Source organism: Gymnoscopelus microlampas (genome assembly GCF_963454915.1).
Source record: "Gymnoscopelus microlampas genome assembly, chromosome: 5".
Taxonomy (NCBI): domain Eukaryota; kingdom Metazoa; phylum Chordata; class Actinopteri; order Myctophiformes; family Myctophidae; genus Gymnoscopelus; species Gymnoscopelus microlampas.
The window spans coordinates 6,579,838-6,588,982 of record NC_139942.1 but is presented as its reverse complement, the minus strand read 5'-3'; the positions used below and the strand labels follow the sequence as shown (position 1 = coordinate 6,588,982).

At 40.2% G+C, this 9,145-nt stretch overlaps 1 long non-coding RNA gene across 1 annotated transcript; it reads right to left on the bottom strand.

Moving 5' to 3' along the window:
• Positions 1-6,695: 6,695 nt before the first annotated feature.
• LOC311045650 lies at positions 6,696-8,855 on the bottom strand. Its single transcript, XR_014600790.1, has 3 exons — positions 8,608-8,855; positions 7,266-7,492; positions 6,696-7,044 (listed from the first exon to the last, which is right to left on the bottom strand). It is a non-coding gene; the product is annotated as an uncharacterized lncRNA (long non-coding RNA).
• Positions 8,856-9,145: the final 290 nt, after the last annotated feature.

Below are 9,145 nucleotides of genomic sequence, written 5' to 3'. Positions count from 1 at the left end.
CAGTAATGTGTTTAGTATGATAATTGTAAAGAAAATAAAGCTGTATTATGTTATTAGTGAGGTAGAGGCGCTTCATTGTGACCAGCACTCAACAATACACACCTGAAAGGCAGATATTTGTGAGGGGCTTGTATATGTGAGCTTACAGTAGGTTTGCATTATTATTTGATTTTCTGTACAATGATACTGTGTTTATTTTACATTATCGAACCTTTCTTTGTTTTCCAGTACGATCGAGGACTCAAACTCTGGCTGCCTGCCTCTCCAAGACCCCATCTACTGCTGAGAGGAAGGAGTTTGTGCTGGAGTTTTACTAAGACTGGTTGAGGCAGATATTCCCCTTGAGAAAGCTCCCACACTGGCTGCAAAGCAGGGAGGATCCCTTCCAGCTCTGTCCCACTTCCGCTCAGACTACCTGCTAGAGCTGTTACCTCAGTATGTGGAGGATATCAAGAGTGCGGTGGAGTGAAAGGCCATCTATGTTTTATTAGATGAGACAACAGATGCCTGTGGTCGCTGTGTCCTCGGAATTCTTCTGCAACCCGTTGGCGAGCCATCTCTGACATCAGATATTGTGTTCCTTGAGAGAGTCAACTTCAACACTGTGTCACAGGCAGTCATCTCTTGCCTCAACAGCTACAACATCAACCTCAGTGACGTGTGGGCTTTTGTCACAGACTCAGCAAGCTACATGAAGAAAGCCTTCAACATCATTCTTCATGGCCTGTTCCCCAACTCCAGACACATCACATGTCTGGCACATCTCCTCAACAGGAGACATCCAACCCTTCTGCTGCCACTATCCATGGTCAACTTGACAACCTCTACATGTTTGAATACGGCTGCAGTGCAGGGGCTGAAGACTGGCATCCTGGGACCAAAGAGCAGCTGGGGGAGCTGGATGAGAATGAGCATGATACCCTACTCTCAGCTCTTCCAGAAGACCATGGCTAACTGCTCTGCAAAGCTGCAGGCTGTGATGGAGAGACACCCCAGCATGGATCTCTTCAAAGCCCTCCCAGTGTTTTACCAAGCAATTGGCTGGTCTAAGAAAGAACATTCAGGACTATGTCCAGGTGGCCCCTGCCCTTACCCTTGTGTCAGCTGAGGAATGACATCGTTACGTCCACATGGACTAGAGTGATGCTGAGTATGTCAGTCCTGTGGAGTGGTGGGCTGCCAGGGAGGACAGAATGCCCACTCTTGCCCCACTAGCATCATTGTACCTCCATCACCCCGCTACCTCAGTGGATGTTGAGTCTTTTCTCACATTACACTATGCTGCTTACACAGTACCGACGGAGCCTGACTGAACACAACATTACAATGATGCTTATTGCCAAATTCAACTGTCGGCAGAATAACCCCCACTGCCTGACTGAAAGCCACAGACTGACTGACTGACTGACTGACTCAGAATGCCTGGCTGAAAGCCTCAGGCTGACTGACTGACTGACTGACTGACTGACTGACTGACTGACTGACTGACTGACTGACTGACTGACTGACTGACTCACTCACGCTTTAATGGTTGTTAAATGTTGCCTTGTCTTGTATAGAATGTTAAAGTTGTTCTTTTCAAATGCATAGACTTGCAGAAAAAAACAATCATCTGTTTTTCAATGATTATTTAATGTTCCGGAAGTGCTTTGTATCCTCTCTTGAACAAGCACTATATCTGTTGTATGTATTTGTTCCAAATGTATTTATTGAACAAATTAATTAATGTATGTTTAACGATTATGTAAAATGTTCTTTTTTCCCCTCCTTTTAATTAAAAAAAAGAAAATCCAGCATCCATATTCTGGGGATAACATTAGCCAAAAATAGCAGATCTACAAGCTCACAACGTGTCACAATGCGGCGCGATGTGAGCTTGTAGATCGGCTATTTTTATGAGAGAGAATTCGTGTAAAGGAAAGTACAGTTGCAACTCAGGTCTATTTGTCTTAGAATAGAGAGTGTAAGTAGTTAAAGTAAACTGTTCCTTTCCAATGTACAGACTTGCATACATACAGAAAAAACAAACATCTGTGGTTTAATTATAAATTCTTTTTATTTAAATTGTTCTAAAAAAATATCAGTTCTCGCATTTGCACTATACTTATTTATGTATTTATTACATTATTTAGAGAATGAATTTATGTATGTTCATGTTGGACCCATTGGTAAATTATTGTTTTCTTAGATTAATGTTTAATCTACCTGTTCCCAATGCATTTCAGTGGCAAATTTACATTTTATTGCACATTTGTTATTTGAATTGAATATGTACTAAAGAATGTTCATGAAGGAGTGAATTAGTATTGAATAAAAAATGACAAAATCAAAGGTTTGACTAATGGATCTTACTTTGTGGTACTTTAAGATTTATTTAGCATGTTTAGGGTTGTTATTCTTGCTCCAAACACATTGATTATAGTACTGGATAACTGTCTAAAACCTTAAAAAGTCACCCCGCAGAATCCCACAGATTTTCCTCCTGAATCACCACTGAAAAACAGAAAAAAAACTGCAGATTCCGTTTGGGTTTACTGATCAGATCTTCAGGAGTCAGCAGGCGGCGTGTCCACAGCGAACAGTGGCTGAGAGAATGCGATAATGGTGTCATTTTTCAGTACAGTGTAATATATATATGTATAGTTATACATTGAGTACTGTTACGGCCCTATGTGGCCTCATATTGTGTTTTTAACCCTCTGAGTGTTTTCAGTGCCCTACTTGGTAATGGAGGGTGGAGTAGAGATTGGAGGAGTGGCGTGGTGTCTGGAGACACACCTGGGCCTCATTCCTCATCATCATCATAACCTTTATTTCAGCTGGGAGTACAGTTGAGGGGCAGGCCCTCATTTTCAATGTAGGCGAGAAACAGAACACAGTAATCAACAACAGGAATAGACATTCACATATAGCAACATAAGATGCATGAATCAGAATACAGAAATCACTCAAAAAAAACTAAAATACTCAAAGAACTAGAACAGATCTACCAAAATTAAATTAAATAAAGCAGTTACAATCCTGAACAAAATTGTTGGAAGTCATTTCCCTGAAATGACCTAAAGATGGAAGTGATTTGATTTTCAAGGGCCTCTGGAGCTCATTCCAGGCAGATGGAGCACTGACAGAAAATGCTGTCTTGCCTAACTCTGTCTGTGCAAAAAGAACCTTGAGTGTCAGGAGATCAGTTGAGCGGGTCTGGTATGTAATAGGGTTCTGATCCAACATAGAACAAATATAAGGGGGCAGCATTCCTGAGATGGCTTTAGAAATAAATACATACTGTACCAGTGCTTATCACGCCTCTCAGATAGAGAGGATAAGCCTGCGTTCCCATAGAGTGTACAATGATGGGTACCATAGCTGTCACCAGTGACCCATCTTAGGGCAGAATGGTACACAGTGTCGAGGCGCTTTAAAATTGATGGAGTAGCAGTTCTATAGATAATGTCTCCATACTAATTGTTTTCCTACTGGATGCAGGAAAGCAAGATTTATTTCTATAGAGACAAGGTTTTCAATGTGAAATTTAAAACACAATTTCTCATCTAGCCAGATGCCAAGGTAATTGTATTCCGTGGCCCTTTCTATTGTAGCACCACTTGAAGAGGTTATGACTATATTACTAAGGTTGGTGGTTTTAGCCCTAGTGAACAGCATGAATTTAGTTTTGCTTGCATTTAAAACCAGTCTAAGCTCAACCAGGGCAACCTGAAGAGCATTAAAAGCAAGCTGCAGCTTCCTCAATCAGCCCAGACAGCATAAAAGCCTGGGAGAAGCTCCTCATCAGCCTTTTTACCATCCGTCACCTCCATGTGCTGAACCCTTTCTGTTAGTTAGCTGGTGTTTGCTACTGTAGGTCTATAGGCTGTGTGCCATACCCTTTTCCTGCTTAGTGCGTAAGTAGGTAACTTTATTTACTTAGTGTTTAAAGTATAGACTATTCTTAGATAGGAAACGTAATCATATTCCAAACCTTTTTCCTGAGTATAATAGAGAAGGGAAGCTTGTAGGGATGTGCCGCCATTTATTTTGTTCCCCCTTTTGACCCTGTTTTGTTTAGTTAGGGAGCCTATACTGTAACTTTGTTTTGGTGGAGTTTAGGTTGTTTTCTTTTCAGGTAGGGTTGGGGTATTTTGGCTTTGGCCACCCTGAAGTTTGTTGCTTTCCCTGATCTGCTTAATTATCCATTGTAAACTTAAGGTTGATCCTAATATTAATGTACACTTTTTCGTTACCTGTGTATGTGTTACTCCTTAGCCTCTAGACACCTTATAAGGTCGTAACAAGTACACAGTAGCTAGGCACACATCTGTTTCTGGATCGCTGGAAGAGGAATCGGGTATAGGAAGGGTACAGGATATTCACACCAACTGGGTTTAAATGGTTGAGAATGCGATAATCATGATTTATGTGTCATGCCATGAGTATTACAGTATAATAGTACATGATGTATTCTAAATTATATAACGAACAAATAAAGGGTTGGAATTAAAGAGCTAAGATACAGTATTATGAACAGTATAAACTGGTAGAAATGTGTTAATATGTATTGTAGGCCTATACTGTTTGGACTAGTATGGATGGTGCCATAGTGAAATATAAATGCCAAGACATACAGTAGGCTAGGACGCCTGAAGGTACAATATTAATAATGTACACATTCTAGACAGCAATATCTATAGTGTTAATGTCTTTGTTTGTACAACATATACCCAGTGGTGGAAAAAGTACTCAAATGTTTTACTTAAGTAAAAGTATCAATACTGCAATGTAGAAATACTCTGTTACAAGTAAAGGTCCGCAATTCAAAAGTATAAAAGTATTGGCATCAAAATGTACTTAAAATACCAAAAGTAAAAGTACTGGAATGTCCCATTTCAAGTTTTCAAATGTATAAACATCTTTTGAAAATAGCAGATCTACAAGCTCACAATGCGTCACATCGGAAGCATTGTAAGCTTGTAGATCGGCTATTTTCAAATGGCCAAAATGTATATAGGGCTGAAGTGGTTAATGTATGTTCAGTAATAATAATCAAAATCTACAAAGTACTAGTAACTAAAGTTTTCAAATAATTGTAGTGGAGTAAAAGTACACTATTTACCTCTGAGATGTAGTGGAGTAGAAGTAAAAGTATTGGAAATTGGAAATACTCAAGTAAAGTACAAATACCTCAAAAGTGCACTTAATTACAGTACTTGAGTACATGTACTTAGTTACTTTCCATCAATTCAAGTCTCCATGGGGTGACTAATCCATAGAAAAGGTCATTTTGGGGGTGAAATATCCCAAACACACAAAGTGAATGTTACAGATTAACAGCTGTAGGTATATGTACACACTGTATACCTCCGACTGTACAATACATAACATTTACAGTACACCAGTTTAGTGTTCATACTGTTCTGTATATGTCACATTCATACCTACGCTTACAGTTCATTCTATTTATATATTATACCAGGGGTCTTCAAGGTGTTTCAGACGAAGGACCCCATAGCTGAGAGATGATCAGAGATCCCCACTACATATTGTATACAATTGTGTGGCAGATTCAAACTTTTCATAGATTTCATAGTTAGCTTCATAGGTTTGACAGCACTATATTGGATCCATGTTCATTTGTATTTTCAGACATTTAATCACTTAAACCATAAACTTGACCTTTCACTTGGTCTGCCCCCCCCCCCCATCTACACCAAACCTCATTGCCTATAAATAGCAGATCTACAAGCTTGTAGATCGGCTATTTTCCCTAAAGTTCCCTCCAGAATATACAAAGATTAGGCGGCCCCCTGTAACTCTGAGGATCCCTAGGGGTCCCTGACCCCCTGTTGAAGAGCCCTGTATTATACATACACTAATTGTTCTCAACGTGGGGTTCAGGGACCCCCCAGGGGTCCTTAATATATACGTAGCATCAACATCTGTTTTAAGCACCTCCCTGTACATTGGCTATTTGAAATATAACCAAACTCCATGCTCCTCGTCTGAGTCGTCTCAATGTGATGTGTTGTGAGCTTGTAGATCGGCTATTTTCAGAAGAATTTGAATGTTTTTGAAACATTTTACAACACAAACATAGTATGGGGGTCCCTGGGACAAAATATTTTCAGATGGGGCTAATACATATTAATTTGGGGGTCCTTGACATGGAAAAGTATGAGAACCATTGCATTGATTATAGTGATAACACATGATTCTCTTGTTCTCAGCCACTTTCTCAGTAAGAAGAATCTCCTGCAGTTTCTTCCTCCTTGGACATGACACACTGTAACTCAGCTGTAGATGCGAAACTGCATTTTGTTGTCTCAGTAGTGCTTGTACTCTGTGCAGTGACAATAAAGTTGAAACTAAATCTAATCTAAACATCACTCATAAAAACAACTGCTTAATTTAAGCCAAGTAGGACATTTATCAATAGTAGGCTACAGATTACAGAATATGCAAGGCAAATAATGGCATTCAATAAAACATTTTATTCACAATTTAAGTGCAAGCTCTTGAAGTCATCTCTTTTAAGAGCTTGAATCCTCTTCACGAGGCTACTACTGCACAAAGATTAGTACATTTTTCGTTTTGGTGAAGCACATTAAAATAGTAGATATGTAGAGATATACAGTATGTATGTATAGAGAGTTCACAATATAGTAGTATAATATAGCATATAGTAAAGTATAATATCAGTTTAGATTAATATAGCTGTTTTTCCCCCTTTTGTAAAGGCTAGTGTGACTAATCATGCCATGACAGATCCTACACTATCTGCAATGTTGAATCCTCTGCCAACCAGTACAGTACACAGTCTCCAGGAAAATCTGATGGACGCTGGTGGTGACGCTGATCAAACTGCTGGGCTTTTGAGCAGTAGGCACGGCTCTGTTGGTGGCCAGCGTCATGCTGCCTTGCCTGGAGTGACTCTTCTTGTAGCGAGGGTCCTGCTGCTACACGCTGTGTTGGGAGCTGCCTGGAGTGCAGATGGTCTTAATTAGACTCCTTGGAGGTGTTTCAGGTTATTACTTGCAGATGGGTCAAAAACACCTGAGAATAAAATAAACAGGGAATATTACTGTGATAGTACAGACCGGTAGGATATCATTTAACTTTTAGATCATTTTCGTCTGCTTAAATAAGAGAACACTGCATGCTTCAATCAAATAATACATAAAGCATTGTCATTATCTAGTTAAAATGCTGTGGTTTCACTGACCCTGGTTCTAATGAATTAGAACAATATGCTCAATTTAAAATACACAACTCACGTTACCACGCTTTGACTCAGTCGCTGAAGTGGGCCACAAGCACCTAGAGTAAGGTTCTACTGTGTCTTTCCTCTGGACTCTTGCAGCGCAGCACCTACACGGGACCAGACCTCACACAGTCCAGACTTGCAGTCACAGTGTGCGTCAAGCACCGCCCCAGTGTGCTGTGCTCTGGGGCCATGATCCAGGGAGAGGTTGGCTTCTCCCTCGGTTGCTGAGTGCAGCACCTGAGAATAGAGTAAACAGTGATATTACTGTGATAGAACAGACCGCTAGGGTATTATTGTCTTCAGCTTACATAGGACAACACTGCATGCGTGCAACAAAAAAATCAAATAATATCTAAAGCAGAGGTCTTCAACAGGGGGTCCGGGACCCCTAGGGGGTCCTCAGAGTTACTACAGGGGGTCCGCCAAATCTTTGTGTGATTTTTACATAAACCACTTCAACCAAGTATCCCTATTCTGAGAGGAACTTTAGCCAAAGGCGTTGTGCGTTTGTAGATCTGCTATCTTCGGCAAAGTGGTTTAGTATAGCGGGGAAAAAGAGCAGGCTAAGTACAGAGTGAAAGGTCAGGTATAAGTGTTGTTTAAGTGCATGATTAAATGTTTGGAAATACACATTAACATGAATCCAACATGATAGTGCTGTGGAACAAGTCTATGAAGCTGCCTATGAAATCTATGAAAAAAGAAATATTCTATACAATATAATGGGGGTCCCTGCTTTATCTCGCTCTCAGCCAAGGGGTCCTTGGCCTGAAAACGTTGAAGACCCCTGATCGTAATTGTAATTATATCTAGTTAGAATGCTGTGGTGTTACCGACACTGGTTGTGGTACATTTTGACCCAGTCTTGTAAGACCCTGCTTGTAAGACCAGCCACTGACTGTATGAAAAGTGCTGGGTAACCAGGCTAGTACTTTTTACTTGTGTTTTTCCCCCTATGAAACTCTCAAAGAACAAAGCTTGACTATCTGCATGCCAGCCACAATGGACAGACTCGACTTTCATGAATTATTTTGGGTCATTAATAAGGCCCATATTTGGGCTTTGTTTACGTCTGACTTCTTTTGGGCACACAGTAGCTTAGTCCAGCGTTAGAGTTCTCTCTAAGTTAGAGAGAACTCACTAACGCCAGGGCTAAAAAAGCTTAGCCTTGGATCAAGACTATATATTAGTTGTATTTGATCAAGTCTGACTCAGATAAAATAAATCTACGATAGTCTTGATCCAAGGCTAACAGTAGCCACGCTAACACACAGACTTGCACAGCACTTCTACAGTTCACCAACATTACCTGTCAAACGATAAAACAAAATAATAAAAACAAACTTACTTACCCTTGCACAAATAAGATTGAGCCTCAAGGCTGTTGTAGGCCATCAACTGGTCCATAGTGTAGTAGGCACTGCGTGTAAACACTAAATAATAATCATACAATATCCGGATAATGTATGGCCCGGCGGATAAAGATCCTTATTGACACTAAACTCACTCGTAACAAGCTTATACGGATCGATACCGATAAATGTAATCTTCTCCTCGTATTGTTTCCTCTTAATCTGCGTAAAATATTCTAGCAGTGACTAGCTAAAGTAGCTGCTATGTGTTTGTTTACAGTGTTACACTTAGCCGGAGCTAACACGGTGCTGCTGGACCGAACCGGACCTCACCAAGATGGCGCGTAGGGAGGGGGTGGAGTCTCGGCTCCGCCCCCTCCCTATCCGTAACTTTGTATAATAATGCATATGAATGATCGATAATTAAAAAACAGGTAATTTTCCGTTTTCCATTCATGTAGATGAAAGGCTAAAATTGAAAATCAAGCCAATTTTCGATTTTTGATTTTTGATTTCACATTGAATAATAGACTGAACG